At 39.0% G+C, this 22,451-nt stretch overlaps 1 protein-coding gene across 2 annotated transcripts in view; it reads right to left on the bottom strand.

Annotated features, from left to right (window-relative positions):
• TIAM2 (TIAM Rac1 associated GEF 2) overlaps positions 1 to 22,451 on the bottom strand; it is a 370,710-nt gene that overhangs the window by 275,461 nt on the left and 72,798 nt on the right. For both annotated transcript variants that reach the window (XM_063443422.1, XM_063443421.1), the window contains exon 2: positions 17,290 to 17,379. The gene's annotated coding sequence lies outside the window, so the exon portion shown is untranslated. The remainder of the gene's footprint in view (positions 1 to 17,289; positions 17,380 to 22,451) is intronic.

Raw genomic sequence — 22,451 nt, forward strand, 5'->3', positions numbered from 1 at the left:
ATGTTTTACAGATTCCTACAAATATCTCCATGAATCCAAGTTACTAGAGCAGTAGCAGGATCCCACAGGGCACTGGGCATGAAACTGCCCCACAACTTAGTTTTCAAAGACAATGTTAAATCCCTGGGCCATCGGTTAAGGCTTAAGGTTACCTTATGGTCACTTTAAGCAGTAAATTCAAGCTGTATTCAATACACTGTTATGCCATGTAGAAGACTCAAACACCAATATCTTAGTCTTGGTTAGGCTGAAGTTTGGCAGACATGCAAGGATCCGAACTATCTTCACAAAAAAGGATTAGTGACAGACGTTTTTGCTCTATAATATATATCAAAGGAAAGGTAAGTCTGGATAAGCTTTAGAGCAGGGCTCGAGTGCTGCAGGAAAGAGTGGGAACGGCGTTCCTGCACTTTTCACAGCAGGAACGCCATTCCCATTGTTCCTGCAGGCACTCAGGGGGGCGCCAAAAAATGCCGCCCCCTAATGCCCCCCGTGTTCCCCCTCTCATGGGGGGGGGGCACCTGATGGACCCCCCCCCGGCGGCACCTGTTTCTCTGTCAGACGCGGCGAGGGAGCTGTGTTCTCCCAGCTCTGCTCCCTCGCTCGCCGATGGCTGATGCCGGGATACGGTATATGACTCTAGGCATCAGTAGACAGCCCACATGGCGAGAGGGAGAAGATCAGAGAGAGCACAGCTCCCTCACCGCGTCTGACAGGGAGACAGGCGCCCGCCTCACTGAAGCCCCACCGGACCCCAGGGACAGGTCCACGCCAGCTCTCCAGGTAGGGAGGCTGGGTGGAAATTTTTACATTTTAAAAAATAATAATAATTTGTGTGTTTCTGTGAGTGTATGTGTGTGTGTGTGTCTGAGTATGTGTGTCTGATAATGTCTGTGTGTGTGTGAGTGTATGTGAATGTGTCTGTGAGTGTATGTGTGTGTGTCTGTGAGTGTGTCTGAGTGTGTGTGTGTCTGTGAGTGTGTGTGTCTGTGCAGTGGTGTACCTTACCTTTGGGAATGCTGTGGGGGTTCTCCCTTTCCCTGGGGTACAGTGGCTGCTGGGCTGCTGGGTGGGCGGCGCTGGCAAGGGTGCACTGATTAGTGAGCTCTCTGCTCAGCTCCCTTGCGCGCCGCATAGTGACGCTGGGAGCCGGAATATGACGTCATATTCCGGCTCCCGGCATCACTCTGCGGCGCGCGAGGGAGCTGAGCAGAGAACTCAGGGGAAAGTGCTCCCTCACCAGCGCCGCCCGCCCGACCGGATTTTTAGTTAGCTGCAAGGCTAACAAGACATTTGCCCTGGGCATTTGGGGGCGGCTTTTTTTGCCGCCCCCTGGAAAATGCTGCCCAAGGCAAATGCCTTGTTTGCCTCGCGGCTAATACGTCCCTGTGTCTGTGAGTGTATGTATGAGTGTGTGTACGCATTTATATATGCATACGAGTGTATATTATTTGTGTGGGGGGGAGATGGGGTGGATCTTGAGTTCCCACACTTTATTCCCCAGCAGGACTTGACTCCTGCTTTAGAGAGAGGCAGAAATAACCCACCAACACCACCAAAAGAAACTTTTCATTTTTTTTTTACTGCAAAGCTTCTGCCAGGCTATATTTAGCACTAAAGCTTGTAAACTAAGATTTTTATTGGCTACCTTGAGAAGCAGACAGGCCACCACTGGCATTCTTTATAACCCATCTTAAACCAAAGGTGAGAATAAAAACTCTTTTAGGTGACTTACATTTCAAACACCTGCTCTTGACCCTGTGTTTAAAAAGCAGTTAATTAGGCACAAAAAACCCCAAACATTTTAATTATTAACTGACAGATGTATATTTTACTCTTACAACACTCACAATGTATGCACATGGATGTAACTCTAGTATAGCATTTAAAAGGTTAAAAGTTAGATGTCAAAGGCAGAACATTCTTATCAGATTTTGTCTGTGGCAAGTTACTTCTGAACAAACAATGTAGGAATGTGACTGCAAGTATTTTAAAAGACTAAGGATGAAAAGCATTGGGCAAAGGCCAGGCATATAGTTCATAATCAATGAACCCAAACTAATTAATCTTGATTCATCTAATTTCCCTATGGTAGAGAGAGTCCAGCATTGAGGTATATGGGGGATCTTTCATAGACACAGTCAATTTCCAGTGACGGCTGCAGAGATTGACACTTAGGCTCCGCCTTGCGTCATGATAAGTCAAGCGAAGGAGAAATACAGAGACAAATTAGTCCCTAATTTATCTCTGTATATCTTTTGACTGGGCTGGAAGTTCAGTGAAATTCCAACACACTCATAATGACTATTTTATAAACATTCTATCTTTATGAAATACTTATGTTTCGGGGTTATACGCTTTAAGAAGTATATTTATCATAATTTTCCTTTGTCATGGGTTTGCACGAATGTGCAGAGCTTAAAAATATTGTCTCAATTTACTGTATTTTTCCGTGTATATGACAATCCCTATTTTTTGAGGCCAAAATTAAGAAAGAAATATTTAAAGATCAAATAGAATAACTTTATAGGTGACTTCTGAGGAAAACACTCTTCTGATTCTCATGTCTCCCTTGTAATGTACTCTATGAAGTTAATGGTTCCACAGTGCATGCTGAGAGACTACATTCTGAGGATCCTTAATGTCAATTTGCTGATGTATGTAGATTTCAGCAACAATATTAATTATTTTTTTTAAGGGAACCGTCTGTACCTTAACAGGACACTAAAGTCATCCAGATCACTGCATCTAAATGAAATGGTCTGGGTAGAATGGCCCTATCCCTTTAACCCTGCAATGTAAAACATTGCAATTTTTTTTGAAACTACAATGTTTACATTGCAAGGTTAAATCCACCTTGGCTGTCTTCCTGATAGTCACTAGAGATGCTGCCACAGTTCTGACAGTCACTCTTCATGCATGCACATCATGTCCCCATTGCTCTTCTATAAGGAACTTTGGATTGGAGCAACGTCTGAAGTGGAGAGGGGAGTAGAAAAAGGTAAGTAAAACATTTATTTTATAAATTGTATTACACACAGGGAGGGAGGGGGAAGGACCTGTATAGAATTAGGGACAGGAATACTATAGCGTTAGGAGTACAGGTTTGCATTCCTAAAGCTACTGTGTTCATTTAAGCACTAAATAATAGATTAGAGTGCAAGAAGCTCCATGTCTTCTAAGCAGAGGTTCATGTGATAAATAAAGATCTAAAATAAATGACACACCAAGATTGCTTGTTGAATTTAAGCTACTTCTTGGTCCCAAAGCTGTAGATCTGCAGTGACCAAGAGAAAATCAGATGTAAACAAAATTGAACTCTCTCCCCTGTGTGTGCCCCAATGTTTGATAGACTATGTTCTTCCAGTACAGGGATGTAAATGATTGCCATGCAGGTCCAGTGCAGGGGGTCTATCCCCACAAGTAGCTATGTTTAGTTACACTTTTTTGTGTTTTCCCTGTGGTGGTGTTGCATTGATGGCCTGGTGACTTCTCCCATAGCCTGATAATTGCCTGTTTCAACAATCATTCCTACTGTCTATATCTCCTCACAAATAAGCACCGCTGTGCTGTGAAACCCCTGATTATAATTAAGGAGATATGCTTACATAAAAATCTCCCTCCCAGACATTGCCGTTTTATCTCCACCAAATGTCTTAATCTTCTGATGACTTAATCTGCAAGGAGCTTCAAACACTCTTGTGCAATTACACATTTGTGACACATAATAGATGTTTTTTTTTTAAAGAAATTCCTACACATCAAAATAGCTTTTCATAAAAGTTCTATTTTTGTGATAAACTCAATTGTTTCTTTTCATTGTTTTCAGGAAATCATTATTTTTAGGAAATATGCTGATCAAAGGCATGATAAGCCAATTCTTGGTAAGAAGTGACATTATTTATTTATTTATTTATTTTTAATTACTCTGATTACAAATTGGAAAATACAAAATACCATTTATTAGCTTTTTTTTCTGTTTTAAATGATGCCCCTTCCTCTATAAGCTGAGAATGTGCTGCCTGTGTCCTGATTTGAATATATGTTGGGTATTTTTATGTTGCAATATCACATATAGTCTACATGCCTCCTTATAAACAAATTATAATTTATTGACAACATTGTGATGTAAAAATGTGCAGTATATTATCATAAAGATTTGCTATAGCTATATTCCAGAACCCCTTAAAAAACAAAGTACAGTACACCCATCAGTCTAATGGTTTTATTAACTGATATTTAAGGCTCATTCTAAGTATTGTAACTCCTTGGGTGTTTGGTTAACAGTATCTGTCTGTAATTAAAGAACCCGTAACCTGTGATTGAACTGTGACACTATCAAAAAACTTTTCAATAATCTATTCTACTCTAAATAAACATTGTCAACTCTACAAATACTTTTTATCTGTTGTGACAAAGCCACTCCCAAAAGAAAAACGGGGGAAACTGTGAGACAATCCATGAAGCAGGGAATCTCTTTATGGTAGAGCTCTATATTTGCTACATGTTGAATTAGAAGCACGAGAAGAGTGCTCTTTGTGATAGGGTAGTCTCCAGGGACTCAAAGAGCTGTAGTCTTCACTCTGAATTGAACTGAATTGACAGTTGATTAATAGTCATCTTAGGCCACTTTATAATTGACACCATTTTATTTGTTTACAAAATGTTGAGATGGACTAGATATACATCAAGATGGTTTTCTTTATAGCCTTTATTCTAAAGAAAATGTGTCCATCTTGGTTGCAAAACTCACATTTGACAATTGAACCATCCCCAGCAAAATCAATAAGACACATTGCTCAATTCCAGCAATCCCACAGGAAAGCCAGAAGATACTAAGTGAATAGTGAGTTTGACAAGCAATTATGTCAAGAGCTACAAATTTACTCAAAATTGATGTGTCATTCCTTCAGGAGAGAAAAAAGCTTGAGGACCTGGGTCTCGGGACATGGTCCCATCTTTCCCTTGTTTATTATTATGTTATTATTTATATAGTGCCAACAAATTCCGCAGCGCTTTACAGTAGGTAGTTTGACTCCTGTATACTGCCTGCACACACTATAGATGCATTTTTTTTTTTATTATTCATGTGTTAACATTTCCAAGCAATGATACTACTATTTAGATATTTCTAGTTGTTCTTTGAGCCTTCTTGTGGTATGTGATATACAATAAATTTTTATGGCTGACTGGTTCGTCACATGACCTCCAGTACCAGTTACTGTGACTAGTGACTTTCTTAAACATCAGTAGTGGCTTCAGATTTCATTGGCAAGATACCAAATACTCAGTGTAATCATATCCTAAAAATGTATTGTGAAAAAATACCAAAATATTGGGCATTGAGATCACTATCCTTTACCACATTTACTTGAAATGCACAATTTAGAACATGGATATAATGAAATACTACTTCATTAGAGAACGGCATAGTTTAGAATCCAAGCCGTCAAATTAAATTGTCCATAATTACCTATCGCTATATATATTTTGACTCCACAACAAAAGAAAATAACCAAAAAAAAAGGGCATGATTATGAATTTAACAGCAAATACTGCCATATTTTTCTATTGCAAACCATATGCAGCCTTCACGGTACCTTTAAGTGATAAATTATATTCAAAATGGATGACTCATTTTTTCAATGAGTAAACACATAATTTTTAGGGGGAACAAATGTTCTCGTGGTTGACGCAGCTTTACCACTGAATGATGTATAATAAAACATGCAACACTTGGTGACTAAGAAGGATGCTTAGCAACAGATTCACCAATGCCACATTTGCAGCCTCCTTACACTCCCTTAGCAAAGTGAATTAAGCTTGTCAAGGAAAACCAGAGTATTGCACAAAAATGACAAGTCTACGTATTTAATCATGGCCTTTTTTTTTGCATATGTCAATATAAGCCCTATTCTTAAAAAAGAAACGTGTACGTGACAGCTCTGAACAGATGTGCACTGCATTAAGAGATTAACATATATTCAAAAGAATCTGATTGATCCATTTTCCCAGTTCACTCCGATAGGTTGAAATCTAAAACACTGAGGAACCTTTGCATCATTACTTGTTTCACTGTGCCATTAATTAATCTACAATCAGGAGACTTATTGGAAATACTAACAAACAGCAGATGTTTAGTAAATTAAGACATTGTACATATATGCACATGTCACATCATTTCATTTCTATTATCAAATACAAGAATAGGGGAGTACTGGAGAAATACTCCATCTGCTTCAAAATTTGTGTTAGAATGGTGTAATTGAACAATTATGAACTCATTAGAAATATGAAAGGGTTATGCGTTGCAGGTGCCTTTGCAGAGATGTGTGGCGTGAGTACCACGCTGGAGAGTAATGCAATTAAACAGACCTTCAGCATCAAAATGATTCAGAAGCATTAACCGCTACATTGAAGCTTCAAGACCGAGTAAACATATTTAAAATGGAAAATTATTTCTAATGCAGTAAATAAATGTAAGTGAGAAAAAGAAAATCACATGAAGACATCCGTGAATTGCAAATAATACAAACATAGCATTACCTAGGTTAGAGGCATAAACTATTTTCCTTCCCTTCATTACATAACTGAGAACGTGAGAAATTAAGTATTGTAAACCAAGTCCTTAACTTAATAATACCAGCCTTATTTGGTAAAATCATTATATATGAAACTTCACATTTACAATTAGAACTGCGAAACAAAATATTTAATGTATTTTCTGGTAATGTGAATTATTCAATAAATAAACTACAAAGTATTATTATGTTAGGGATTTGTACCTTCAGGTGTGCAATATACAATATGAAATACTTTTTGCAAAATAATTAAAGGAATACTATAGGGTCAGGAATATATTCATGTATTCCTGACCCTATTGTGTTAAAAACACTATTTATTATTATTGGTATTTATATAGCGCCAACTAATCCCGCAGACTTTACGAAATTTACGAATTTTATGAAAGGGGTATATTTACCATAAATGAGACAATTACACAGTGACACAGGAACAATAGGTGGATGAGGGCCCTGCTCAAACGAGCTTACAGTCTAAAGGGTATTTAGCCCCCTGCCCCCCCCCCCCTTGCCCCACTTAAATATAGTAAAATCTTACATTACATCAAGCACAGCACGGGACCGCTGGTGCTGGTTCCACCCCTGATCTGCCACCTTGGCTGACATCAACAGAACTGATGGTCTCAGCCAATCACAATGCTTTCCCATAAGAAAGCATTGGATTGGCTTAAATCCTTAATTCTGATAATCTCAGCCAAGGAGGCAGGGGAGCAGGGCTAAAAAGACACCCTGGCCAATCAGCATTTCCTCATAGAGATGTATTGAATCAATGCATCTCTATGAGGAGAGTTCAGCGTCTCCCTGCAGTGCGTGGAGACGTTGAGCATCAGTGCTGCACACTTTTTCTATGAAAAGACAGTGTTTACAACAAAAAGTCTGCAGGGACTGACTATACTCACAAGAGCAACTACATTGAGCTGTAGTTGTTTTCGTGACTATAGTGTCTCTTTAATATAGTTTGCAAAAGTGTCATAGTTGTAAACTACAATTACATTAAAGAGAAAACCATGTAGGTACAGAGGATAAGTTGCATGGGGCACTGATTTTAGCAACACAGAGTTTTGTGATCTGCAATTTCCACGATATCCAACCAGCAGGAATCGGGGTACTTACTTGAGGAAATGTATTGTTTTTCTACTCTCTAAAGTGCCATAAAGGTGGCTGTAGTAAAAGTATTGTATATAAATATGTATATGGTGGAGTTAAAGTGGCCTTGAATGATAGCAATGCATAAGGTTAAATCTTGTATCAATCAGGTATGCTTTAGCCAAATTGAATCAGTGAAAAATTAATATACCAGCTTTTGCAGGCATCCTGCAGAACTTTACCACATGACAGGAGGCTTCATATTTGCATAACTCTCTTTACTGAAAATCTCCAGTAGCACAGATCATAAACAACCAATCAGAAAAAAAGGAGGATGTTACACAAAAGGCCCTGTAAGACCACACCCTTCCTCTTAATTTGCTGCTCAGGTGAGAGTATTTTGTTCTCCCTATGCTTTTTTGGTTTTACTGTGTAATTGTAGCCTTATTTTTGTTACTTAGGTTTATTTAGATTGATTCACTGCCTATCTGTCTCCTCACGTCTGTCCTTCAACCGATATTGTGCTTTATTAGTTTTTTCTTTCCATCCTCCACTACCCTCTATCTGCTCCCCTCAGGTCTGTTTTACTCTGTCCCTATTCTTCACAGTTTTCGCGCGTCGCGGCCACCAATGCCACGATCGCGCTCTTTTTGCCTTCTAGGGACACTGCCTTTGGGAGCTGCTCTGGGTGGTGTGGCGGACTGTTGCGTTTTGGATCTTGCGAGTACCGCGAGAATCATGGCGGCCATCTTATTCCTGTCATTCCAGATTGGGAATCACTCGGTCTGGACTCTGAGGATACAGATTTCACAACCTGCTACCAAATATACCTACTGTTGATGCTATCAATGTACTGCTTACTAAAACTATTTGAATCTGCTTGTACAGAGGATTACTACATGTTTATACTTGGAATTCATTTCACATGAGTGTAGCATGTATATGGATTTTCTACATATGGCTGTCTTAAAGACAATACCAGGAAATTATTACAGACCTGTTCATCCACAGGGATTATTTTGTACTGTGCGAAGTGTGTATTGTTACTATGTGGGTGTCCTCTGGGTTTTCCACGGCACGCCACCTGGGGTAAGCCCCCAGATTATTACGTATAGCTCTGCTGGGGCAAAGTTTACAAAGATATGGTATCTTACTTGCAATGTTAATACCTATGTGATTGGGCTGAATACTCTTGCTGACCAAGGAGGTACAGCTCTCGAGTACAACGGGGGTGAGCCCGAATATAATTACACGCATCCGAGTGTCTGTTTAGAGGATGACCCCCTCTCAGGTACCAAGCCCCTTATTGGGTGAACCCCAATTTTATGAGACTATTATGTCTCCCATGTGTACCACTAGAGGATGAGCCCTCTTTCGCTGGCACCTACTACACTCACGACACATTGCCCACTGCCAGGGTTCTATGCGAGCCCCAGTTGTACCAGGAGTCTGACACATTGTGGACTTGTTCCTCTGCCACTTCTCCTACTGATTGCCTCAGATCTTCATTCCAGATCGGGATTCACTCGATCCGCACTTCAGGAGACCTCAGGACTAGGATTACCACTAAATGTCCCCATTCAAGTACTGTATACCAGCTAAAGGTACTTACTTCACCTTTCTGGATTGTTTATACTGCCTGTCATTTCTTCAATTTAAACAAGACTACCAAAACAGTATTGGACATAAGATGTATTTTGAATTTCTGGACTGAGTGTATTATATACGGTCTAAAGGCAATCACTACTACCCTTTAACGGGGATATATCATATACTGTACCAAGTGTACACTGTTTTTTTTATGGCACACCACCTGGGGTGAGCCCCCAGTTAATCATATCATTCCCATATTATGCCAAGTATATTATCTACTAATGCGGGTGTCCTCTGGGTTATCAAGGCACACCACCTGGGGTGAGCCCCCAGCTAAACACATACGGGTCCTGCTGATGCAAATCCTACTGGGATCAGTCCCCATATGCTAGTATCAATGCTTGTTACGTGCACGGCATACTGATCGTATCACAAGATACAGCTCTGGTGTACAACTGTGGTGAACCCCATCTCCTACACCTGGAGGATCAGAAGATTTGCCTCAGATGTATTCTAAGTATGTCAGAGAAGCAGTATTGAAGGAAGAAGGTTAACTCAAGGCATCCTGAGCCCTCTGGTGACCACTGTGCCTGAAGATGGACGCTTCCTAGATGTGCAAGGGATCCCACTATTCAACCCTCGCACTATCCTACATGCGAGATCATCTGGCTTGGTTCGTACAATACTGGCTCCATAAAACCCATGGAGAAAGAGGTTCGGGCACGCCTCAGAGCCGAATGCCCAAGACCACTATTGCCTGACAAAGTGGCCATTACACTGTTCGACACCACTGTAGTGGTCTTTAGGTGTCGGTCAGGCCGGGATTGGAAAAGGTCTTAAAGCCATGCAAGACAAATTTCTGGATCTCCTCGACCCTATAGCAAAATTACTTTTTTTTTTGCTGACCTGGCTCTCACCCAGGGTACACAAGCTGGCCAAAACGATTTCCCAGAATGGGCCTAACGGTCAATCTGCCTGCTAGGCAATGCCAATGCTGCACTTTGTGCCGTAGGGCGCAAAGCAGCACAGCTGAGAATTGACATGACATGGCAAAAGGTCTTCTCTTCGGGGAACCTTTCATTGTCGAATTGAAAAAGCATGTCAACCTGTTTACGACCTTAAGTAAGGCGCAATCATCGCTCAAATAGGTTTTCTGCGCCCCACCAAATAGGGGTTTGGGGCATGGGGCTGGTCGGCAACGGAGCCGAGCCACCAGCCACTTTTGGTCTACAGGCTCCAGATCCTATCCTCTTTCATCCAACTTCTACCTGGTCCTCCTACTACAGGGGCTCAGACAGAGCAAGAGGAACTAGAAACAGAGGTTGTGGACGTTTTCTCTATTCCTATTTCCTATTTCTGGCCTACCTGTTTCCAACTGTACCGCTGGCAACCTGTCTCTTTTCTTTGGTGCAATATGCACCGGACGGAGATGGTTTCTTCAGCAACATATTTATAGTCAAGAAGAAATCAGGGGACTACCGGCCGGTTATAAAGCTCCAGAACATCAACAAATACTTTGTTTTCAGACACTTCAAAATGGAAGGGATACATCTCCGTCAGGACCTCCTCCTCGAAAACGACTGGTTCAGCCGACTGGATATGAAGAATGCATGCCGGTCGATTGGGAATGACAACGCATTCTCCATTTCATGTGGAGAGGACGAGCATGCCCGTTCACACGTCTGCCTTTCAGTCTCAGTTTGGCTCCATGATGTTTCACGAAGTTACCGAAACTGGTGATGGCTCACATTTGATCCGCAAGCATGCGGTGTCTCCTGTACCAGGACAATTTGCTAATCTTCTGCGTCCACGTCCAGGCTATGATTGCAAACAAAATTTGTCATCCACTTTCTGGAATCCTTGGGTTTCGTAGTGAACAGACAGTAGTGAAGTCGTCACTCTCCCCCTTGCAGACAGTCCAGTTCCTCGGTTTCAGAATCGACTCACTGAACTGTGTACTACAGCTTCCAGCCTCATAGATTACATCCCTCCGGAAAGAGATCAGACGGGTTCTTTGTATGGACACAATTCCCCTCCGGATGCTTGCCTGTATAGTGGATATTCTGTCTTCCCCAATTTAGGCGATTAATTCCAGGACAACTACACTACAGGGTGATGCAATGCCTGACAGTGAACAGCCTACGTTCCGGACAGTCCTACGACCACTGGATACCACTTTCAACAGACGTGAGGAGAGAGCTCCACTAGTGGCTCCTACACATGACAGCCTGGCATGGCAAAGCGATCTTTGGCTCCTCTCCGGATTTCTTAGTGGAATTGGACGCCAGCCTCTGGCATGGATTCCTCTACAGGGGCCCTTAGCGGGCCAGTATACACATCAACTGCCTAGAATTGGTCACGGGGGCCTTTGCAATTCTCAGTGTGGCCAAAGATATGTCAAACTGCTACATCCTACTCCGCATGAACAAGGTTTCTGGGGTGCAATATATCAATTGCCTACGCGGAACCATGCTTCCCTCCATGCTCCATGCTGCTCCTCATAGCTTCTCTCTGGCAGAGCCAAGCATGGTTACCGGATCTATTAGAGATGTCACAAGATCACCCACTTCTTCGGCCATCCTTCCCTCTGATTCTCATCATGGATCAAAAACTAGACCTAATGGCTTGGACGGTTTCCGGGGATCTTGATCGGTCCTGGACCTATCACAAGCGGCTAAGGATCTCTTATGGGACTCATGGGCCCCGGCACCAGGAAATGCTACATCTCAGCATGGTTCTCTTGATGTTGCTGGTGTCTGGATAGGGATTCTGTCCCCTCACTCATCTTTAACTAGTTACCACAACTTTTTTCCCAAGGGCGATCGTGCCGCTCACTGAATGTGGTACATTCACCAATTTCTGCGGCACACGTTCCCATACAAGGCGTCCCAGTGAGCCACGACCCTCTGGTATGTTGCTTGTTGTCGGGAGCTAAGCTATCCAGGCTTTCAGCTCTTACATATTCTCATCTCTGGGACATAGAAGTGGTTCTGCGTTTTCCTTGGAGATTGGTTGGATAACCCGGGTCTCTCTCTTAGACAATTGTCGGCAAAACTTACCCTATTATTGTGCTTATCTCTTTTTGTCGCATTGCGGACGTTAGGGTCTTCGATGTCGACGGTTTCTCTTTCTCTCCAGAAGGAGTTTCCTTTGCTATTTCACGTTGCACTAAGTTGGATTCCTCCTCGTTTTTTTATCCGTTTTTTTCCTCACGGAACCGCGGTTGTGCGTGGTAAGAAACATCACCGCTCCACCCAGGGTTTCGGTGTCGGATAAACTTTTAATCTCATATGTCAAGCCACATGGTCCAGTGTCGACTATGACATTGGCCAGATGGATCCGCTGGCTCTTATCTCTAGCTGGCATTGAATCCTGTTTCGGGGCCCACTCAGTTAGAGGGGCGGCAGCATCTCAGGCTTTCTCGGCGGGAGCACCCCTTTCCGACATCATGCGTTACATAGCTGAAAAGAGACTTGCATCCATCAAGTACAGCCTTCCTCACATTTGTTTTTTGCTGTTGATCCAAAAGAAGGCAAAAAAAAAAAAAACAGTTTGAAGCAAAATTCCTTCTTGATCCCAGAATGGCGGTCAGATTTATCCTTGGATCAAGCACTTATTACCCTACATTGAAAAATTATATCCTTGAATATTCTGTTTTTGCAAGTATACATCTAGTAGCTGTTTAAACATATGTATGAACTCTTATAAAACCAAATCTACAGGCAGAGAATTCCACATCCTTATTGTTCTTACAGTAAAAAAAGCATTTTCTTTGCCTTAGATGAAATCTTCTTTCTTCCAGTCTAAACACATGACCATGTGTTCTATGTAAAGTCTGGTTTGTGAATAGATTTCCACACAATGGTTTTTATTGGCTTATATTTGTATAATGTTATCATATCCCCTCTCAACGTTTTTCTAAACTAAAGAGGTTAAAATTTGTTAATCTGCAATTGTTCAATCTATGCGGACAATCGGCTATTTCAGATGCCTTTAACTTTTTTCACTGTAATTTGTTCACTTCTGGAGTCGAGGATACAGTTTCACCCTTCTTCGACTATTTCCCCTTCTGGATCTATGGCATTCAGCATTGATTAATCGGAATTTTGCCATACGTTTGTTGTTCATGGTTTATGTATTTTTGTACCTGTTTTTATTGTCGCTACAAAGAAAGGGGAAGGGTGTGGTCTTTCGGGGCCTTTTGTGTAACATCCTCCTTTTTTCTGATTGGTTGTTTATGATCTGTGCTGCTGGAGATTTTCAGTAAAGAGAGTTGTGCAAATATTCGCCCCCTGTCATTACTAAAATTAAGATTATAGGTACACTACGTTAGTATAATCTACAATTTTGAAAACAGAGTTCAAAATAATTTTCCAACAACAGTTGATCATATTTGTGGTCAAATATTTCCTAGAAAACTCATTGTTTAATATATATATATATATATATATATATACACACACAGAAGCAGCTAAACAGATCATGATTAGTGCACTTATTTACTGTAAGTTAAATAAATAAATAAAGGGGGCAAAAGCAATAAATGCCAAAAGGTCTAGTTCATGTGAAATGTAAATATTTTCACACTTCTGATTGTTTGTACTGCCAGAAACTGTGGCCTTACTTGAGAGTGAGCACATCTTTAATGACCAGTAAAAATAAATTGTCTGTTCACAAAGTAAACAGATGCTATTGTCAATTTTCTTTAAGTAGCATTTTATTATAGCTTGCCGTGTAACCGTTTGCATATGAAAACACTCTTCTTCACCATCCTGATTTGGCATCTAGTTTGTAAAATTAATTTCAACACAATAATCTTGTTACACTGATAAGCACATGTAGTTAAATGCCATACCAGGTGGTAGTAGTGTCAACACATATACTATGATCTAAATTCAACATTAAAGGACCACTATAGGCACCCAGACCACTTCAGCTCAATGAAGTGGTCTGGGTGCCAGGTCCATCTAGGGTTTCAGAGAAACTGCTATGTTTACACTAGGGTTAATCCAGCCTCTAGTGGCTGTCTCATTAACAGCCACTAGAGGCGCTTCCGCGCTTCTCACTGTGATAATCACAGTGAAAAGACGCTGACGTCCATAGGAAAGCATTGAAAAATGCTTTCCACTGGACTGTTTGAATGCGCGCGCTGAGAGTTTCCCACAAAGGTAAGAGTTTAACCCCTTCAGCCCATATCAGTCTGGTGAGAGAGGGACCCTGAGGGTGGGGGGACCTAAAGACCCAATAGTGTAAGGAAAACAAGTTTGTTTTCCTGGCACCATAGTGGTCCTTTACGATGCCGTATTGTGTAGCCTAATCTTGTTTAATTTTTATTTCCAGCTAGAGGAGAATAAACAAAGGTAGGCATTCAAAAAATTCTCCAACTGTTCAGTATATAAATTTAGAAATAACACACAACCCTGTCAGGAAACTGAAACACTCATACACACATATGTTTTATGATCTATATATCAATGTAAAAGACAGATTGTGTTTTCAAACACAACAATTTACAAGGATGACAACATATTCATTAATTATTTTCCATTAATAATGGAAACCAAATTCCACTGTGAATATGTGTTAAAACTCCACCTGCGTCAAATATAAAACCTGCAGGAAGAGAAACAGGGATCTGTTCCTCTACTACAGTCTCTCTGCACTAGTACCTATCTCCCAAATGTCTTAGAATCAGAAGAACAATCCTGAATTTAGAGTTCTGTGCAGGCATTTACCCTGGTGTCCTGCACATGGGAACCCCATGGAATTGTTACCAGTTAGTGCGGCCTAAGAACATTGTTACACATAACTTACTGAATAAACTCGGGTCAAGCAGCCTTGAATGGGGCCAGCTGGAAAACCTTTAGTGGGCACGCAAGGGGATTGCCATGCCCCATTTTCTACAGCTTTACTTCATGACCCCTTCTGGCTCACCCATCTCCCGTTCCTGGAATACTTACCTCCCAGGGTTGGGGGGCATGCTAGCATCAGCTGGGTAAATGAGGTGGGAGAAGTTCAAGGAAGAGAGGTTATCTGCTAATGTCTCTATCTCCCTAGTAGGGAATTAAACTAGTACATGAGCTCTAAATTAAAGCTGCTCCTTTTCACCATAACATCCAACATCACCCTGGCAAATACTATTCAAAAAGGATCTGTCACTGCCAGAAGTCAGTTTTCCTTTCTTTCATAGTATCATAGTAAATTCTACCCCGTTGGGGTAAGTAGACAAAACTGCCATACTAGAAGCACCTATGCCTTTTGAAATTAGTTATTTTTAATGTCCCGACAATTCTTACATTAGTGAATAGCTCTGTTATGCTCCTCAGCTGAATTTCTGCATTACAGTGGCTTTGCTCCTCCGTGATGCCAATCAGTGCTCTGCTCTCCCATGGGTATGGTAGCAACACTGAATATATATACCCACAGATAATGTTGCACAAGGGCAAGTTAGATTATATGCTTTCCAAGGACATATGTTGTTCAAGATCATCCAGCGGTTTCATGAAGGCACCTGTGGAGGACTGCACATACTACAGAAAATCAGTGCTCACTACAACACTGCATATTATAAAATCACTATTTTTGGTCTGTGTATCAAACTATGGATAACTCCCGATGTGTATGCTCCTTTAAAACACATGAATGTTGTCTAGGTTACCAGAGTGTGCCTTAAAAAGTATCTGCATTTAATTAGGCTACTGAATGTTGCTGCTCTGCTTCAAAATCATAAAATATAGTGATTTACAGCATTAGTATTTACACTATGCTTACTCCATCTATAATGTGTATTAAAATGGGGAGGTGGTGGAGGGTATAGTTTAATTGTAAGGAATCAGTAAGACAATATGCAATCCACAATGCATGCTGGACCAGTTCACTACGAGGATCCATATGATTTTCTGATGATGCATTAGTAGAAATAGAACAACATATATGTACTGATTCAGTGGCCAAATCATGACAGACTAACTGTCATTAAAAGTGACATAAACTTATGAGTGATTAAAAGTAAAACTTATCATTAAGCTGTTTTACCATGCAACATCCGGAGACTCTGCCATGTACAGACCCTGGCACTACAGCTTGTGTATTAATAAACAGATGCATCTCACCAATGGTTAACATGTAGAAAAACTAAAACATCTAAAAAAAAAAACATGTTATACATTCTTTAAATATGAAATGGTAGATCATTTCTCTATTTCACTAAGAATTATATATATATATATATATATATATATATATATATATATATATATATATATATATATATATATATATATATAAAAGCACATGTAGTTAAATGCCTTACCAGGTTGTAGAAATAAAACACTGTGAGACTTTAACACATGCCTCCATAATGAAACTCTCAATATTTAACTATTTCAGAACAACTATACAACAAATGGTACCAAGACAGTCATAAGTCATCTTTCATGAATCATGATGGGGTTAAAAGTAATAATATTTTAATGCAACAATGGGCACGACATAACGTTGGGATTTCCTGTCTAGTTCACGAGATGTAGAATTCACCAGTGGCATATTTATTTTAGATCTTTACAGTTGTGTTTCTCTTTTATTTTTTTTTCCCGATTTTCTTATAGACTTGTTTTCTGCTTGGTTTTCACAATATTAAAAAAATCACAAACTTTTGATGCCTATAACTTGCAACGCATGGTATCCTCAGTACGTCATTTTTGGTACTGCTATCCATGAAATGTAAAGAATATAAAAAAAAAAGAAACAAAAATAAGAGGGGTCTGTCAAACATTGAAGATTTTATGTAAACACTCAAAGAAACTCAAACAGAACCCGGGACGTTTCCCTCCATATAAAAAGGATATTTTTTTCAAGAAATGAAGTACTACAAGTGTTATGTATATTTAACACTTAATACAAACATAGGTTTATTTTGAAAACAAATGAAAAATATTATCAAAAAAGTGCCCCAAATATTAACTTTATAAATTATAAAATACATAAGACATGATCTACACTGTCTCATAGAAATCCAGAAAGTACTTACAGTTCTAGCCGTGCTAAACTGCAGTTCTCTAAGGACAGAACAGCTTATTCCATTCCAAAAGACGTTCTTCAAGAGTATCCTTGTCCCAGTCTGCAAAACAAAAATGTGATGCCATGCTTACTAGAGAAAGAATAAAGCACATTTGTAGCAGATGTAAGCATTCAAAAAGGTCACTGAGGGCCACTCTCCAGGGTCTTAAATCCTTACACTTGGGACACAGCACCGAATTTGGACTAAAGGGTGGGACACACCAAAAAGAATTCCCTTTTAACACTTTCACCTCTGGTCTGCCCCATCATACTATCATGTTTACTTCAAAGGCTCCTAAGATATCAGTTTCATGGCAAATACAAGACAACTTGTAAGCAACTGATGCCAAAATAATACATTATAGGCATAACATAATGTGTGAACTATTCACCTTACAACAATCTCTTTAAGCAAATTTAAAAAAAAAAAACAATATTGTTGTTTGTGAACAGATGTTTTACACATGCATTTAAAATTAATTGAAAACCTCTAAAAATGTTGGACAAGAAGTTACATTTTTGACCAATTCTCCAACTCAGCTTGGTTATTTTGCCTAACTTTGTGATTTGGATCAGTTTATTACAATTTGGTGTTTTAGTGAACATTCTCAAATATGACTTCACTGCTAATATTCTATCTAACCAATTGCTTGTGACTTTATACAAACATATACATATTCTATAAAATATTCTAATAGTCCCCATGGACAGTGTAAGCTATTTGCAAAAACCCCTCTAAACCTAAGCATCACATTCGTCAAACACACTTTCCTTTGTGCCAAATACTGTCATCTGTGCCTGGCTGCTCAGACTAGCAGCATTCCAGTGCACAAGACAACCCATGCTTCTATTCATTAAAAGTCAAATGTTATGCTTAGATGAAAAGAGTCATCGGCCTTTAAAAAAACAACCTGCTTGCCTTGCATCCAAAGCTTCAGAAACAGAATAACTTTATCCAGATGGCCAAAAGCAAGGGCTGTATCTTAAAATCCAATGGGTGGTGGTGGGGGAAGGTGGAGGGTCAATGGTTTCTATGGAAAGAGGCATTCGCCGTTTTAGAGTACTTGTCTCCAACGACATTCAACCTGGCTTCATAAACCAAGCCACTTTAAAGCATACAATATTTGTTACCCTAACATGCCCATTAGTAAAACTAAGTTGTGATCAGGAATATATATCACTATAAAATGTGTGCAATGCTCTCTAGATTTTAGATTATTTTCAATTGTAAATTTGGTTGAACACAGCTAAATTAATCTGCCCAAATTAACATTTTTAACAAAAAAATTTAACAAAATATTTTTGTTAGATCAATTTAGATCAATTGTTGTTTGTATTAAACCTAGATATTTGTGTTAGATTGTAAAGCGCTGCAAAATATGTTGGCACTAAATAAATATTAGTATTATTGAATAAAAAAGCTAATTGAGCAGGGCCCTCCACCTCTCTGTTCCTGTACATCCAGGTGTCTGTTTACAATTACATGTCTGTTAGTCCACCCATTGTACAGCGCTACGAAATCTGGTGGCGCTATATAAATGATAATAATAATGATAATAACAATAAAAAAACAATAGTTAGCTATTTTGATAGCTATTTATTAGATCAGGTATCATGAACTATGAGTATTTAATAAGGGGCTGATAGATCTATATAAGGGGCATAGATCTTTGTTAAGGTATAATCAAGAATTTCACATAATTACAGAGGTATTTTACATAATAACAAAAAAACAACTAGGTATTTTATAAGGGATGGGGACAAGACCCCACATGAAAGTTTTAGTTATAAAACTATTTAGGCTTACCTTGTTAGATCGGGTAGGATCAAGTGTTTTTGTTTTTTTAAATTAGATATCATATAATTACAGAAATATTTCATAGTATTACTGGCATATACTGGAAGGGGTATAGCACCCCACATAACAATTTAAGACAAAAAAATAATTCAGGCTTTTATATCTTTATTAGATCAGATAGATTACGTGTTTTTTTTTTAAATTAGATCTCTCAGAATTACAGAAATATTTTACATAATTACAGAGACATGACCTATTTCTTAAGGGGCTGGGGCTAGCCCCTCACATGAAAGATTTAGGCAAAAAAAGCACTCAAGTTAACAGATTGTTGTTAGAATATGTAAACTCAAGTGTGTGTTTTCTGTTAGACTTCACACCGATTTAATATATTTAGATAAACTTTTTAAATTATTTAATAGTTAAAAACAGTATTTACTTGAATCTAATGGGCACCTTTTTTTGAAAACACATTTTACAAAATTTGAATATGCATTAGGTTTGATGGGGCATTACATTCAGGGCAAAAGTCTAAATGTTTTGACAAATTCACACCAGTTCTAATTCACCCAGTTTTAATTTACCTGTTTATTTTTTTTCAATGTATTTTATTTTTCATTTTTCATAAATGAGGAGTACATGAAAATCCACATTGATGAAGGGGATACAAAAAAAAAAAAAGAGAAAGGGAGGGGGAGGACAGCGGTATATGTCACATCAGTTTTATACATAGGCGACTTTAAACAGTTTGCACAAAATGTAAATTTCATTCTCGAAAGAGATCTTAAGAAAGAATATACTTAACATATAGCATTACAATTGAAATACCATCAATGTTACTATGGTATATGACAATAAACATTTTCTTTGTAGCACATTGTTGTATAGTAGTATCTTCTTGTATAAATGTGCATTACATTCGCCCCCCAAAAATATTATTAATAAAATTAATATTTAAAAGATTAACCCAAAAATTTTTTATTTGCAATTTGGATGTTGCCCCCAGAGATACAATGTCAGTATTTCACTCTTTTCTTTTTACAGGCAATAGATTTTATTTTTATGATGACAACAATTATCGGGTGGGATACTGCACCTATTGATAATTCACCACTGAACTATCCAAAGGGTTACTATAGGCTCCAAACAATGCAAGTTTAATGAAGCAGTTTTTAGATCATGTCCCTGCAACCTTTTTGCTTATTCTCAGGCCATTAAAATAACAGAATATTCTAAATTAAACACACTGTGCAATAAAGGAAGTTGAAACATTAGATCTCTCTTTACATGAAGTGCTTAGGAAGGAATAAATCGCAGGCAAGGGCTGCATTAACAAAGTTTAACTCCTAACTGGCAAGGAATTGAGCTGTGCGATTGCAATGATCTATACACCAAAACTGCTTCATTAAGCTAAAGTTATTTTGGTGCCTATAATATCCCTTTAACCCCTTAAGGACATATGACATGTGTAACATTTCATGGTTCCCTTTTATTCCAGACGTTTGGTCCTTATGGGGTTAAAGGGAACACTCTAAGCAACAGAACCACTCAAGCATAATGTAGAGGTTTTGGTGTAGAGAGCCTGTTTTAGTCTGGTAAAGTATATTTTTCTGATAACTGACGTAATGTCGCATTTTTGAGAGCAACAGGAACTTAATCTGAAGGAGGAAGGTTAATCATTTGCTTTTTTTTTAAAAGCACCTTAGACATTTAGTTAATAATAGGAACAGCTAGAAACTGTAATGTGTTCTTAGAAATAAAAAAGAAAGAAAAATGAATAGCAGAGTTCAGAAAAAGAATAGTTACTTGTACCCAATAGCAGCTGTGAAGCTTCAAATATATTTGTATGCTCCAACTCCTTTCTTTTAACAGAAAACAATGCAGATTCCATTTGCTGTGCCATGCTCCCTGTACACAGTATGCAGTCATTCTTTGAAAAGATAATATACATGTTGCAAATCTATATCTGTACAGCTTGATGTTGGCAACAAAGATGAAGTAGGACAGATGTCAGGGGGTCTGGTGGTCTATTTATCTCACACAAAGCATAGTGTGCTTTTGAAGCCAATAAACAAAATGTACTTAAATAATTAAAGCAAATATGTTTAATGGTTAAGAAAGAAGCAGATTTAGGAAATTAAGCTAATCATTAATTTTAACTAGTATTAATGAAATTTACCAACAAGTACTGTTATTTAGGACTGATTTATTCAGTATGCAATGTTGGCCTCCATCAAGGGCCTATCACCAATGGCCTATAATTGACAGCCGATTGCTCTCAGCCAATGAGCTAAGCCTAAACCCCCATATTATCTACTTTATAATCTTCATCTGTGCACGGACCTAGGTCCTGAGCCGCCATCTTTGTGTGGGCAGATGAAGGCCCTGTGGGACACGTTATCTGCCCACACTAGATAGCGCTGTGAAATTCCCACGCATGCCCAGTTAAACACTGGGGCATTCGCTATTGTCCGAATTTCAGAAGTCAGAAAGACGAATGAATAGAAATGTCAGACGAACAAACAAACACCGAATGTCGGTGTTCGTTTGTTAAGTTTATTACAGCTCCCTCCTTGTAATATGTAAAAATAGTGATTAGGGAAAGGTAAGTTCGGCATGACAGTGCCGCTTTAAAGGAACACTAAAGAGTAAGCAATACAAGACTGTAGTGTCCCATTCCCTAGTAAAATACAGCTCCCCCTGTTTGTGATAAAAAGCTATAAAATAAAATACCTTTTTCAAGGATGAGACTTCATCAGCAAAGCTTACCACTCCTCTTCCCACAAAGTCATGACATGGACTCCTCCATGATGATGCAATCCAATGTTCCTCATAGAGGAGCATGGGGACCTGATGCCCATGCAAGACAAGCACCAAGCGTGGATCCAAGTTTCCACATAAGAAAGAATTAAATCAATCAGTTTTACTTGGTCAGTGCTGCGGAAGTGCCTTGAGTGGCTGTCAGTATGTAAAACTGCATGTTTTGTTTTATATTGCAGAGTTAAAATTAGATATGTGAATCATGTGATCCAACTTATTAGAAGTTATCCATTCACGGAATACTAAAATTGGCACACCCCAAGAAAAGATACACACATCATGGCTAATGAAAGGCTAAAAGGATTCTACTTTTGTCAAGCCCTTGTAATGGTACCAGTGTAATACAAAAAAGTCCAAAGGAGTTTTTAAAAAAAATACCAGTATTTATTGTAGAATATAAAAACAGGAGATTAGATAAAAAATAAATATTACCAATTCACAGTAATATATTTTACCATAAAGCTCACTTCCACACAAACTTCATACACACGTGGGGATTATGCAATTTAAGAGTATAT

The sequence above is a fragment of the Pelobates fuscus genome, chromosome 2, assembly GCF_036172605.1.
Source record: "Pelobates fuscus isolate aPelFus1 chromosome 2, aPelFus1.pri, whole genome shotgun sequence".
In the NCBI taxonomy this organism is placed as follows: domain Eukaryota; kingdom Metazoa; phylum Chordata; class Amphibia; order Anura; family Pelobatidae; genus Pelobates; species Pelobates fuscus.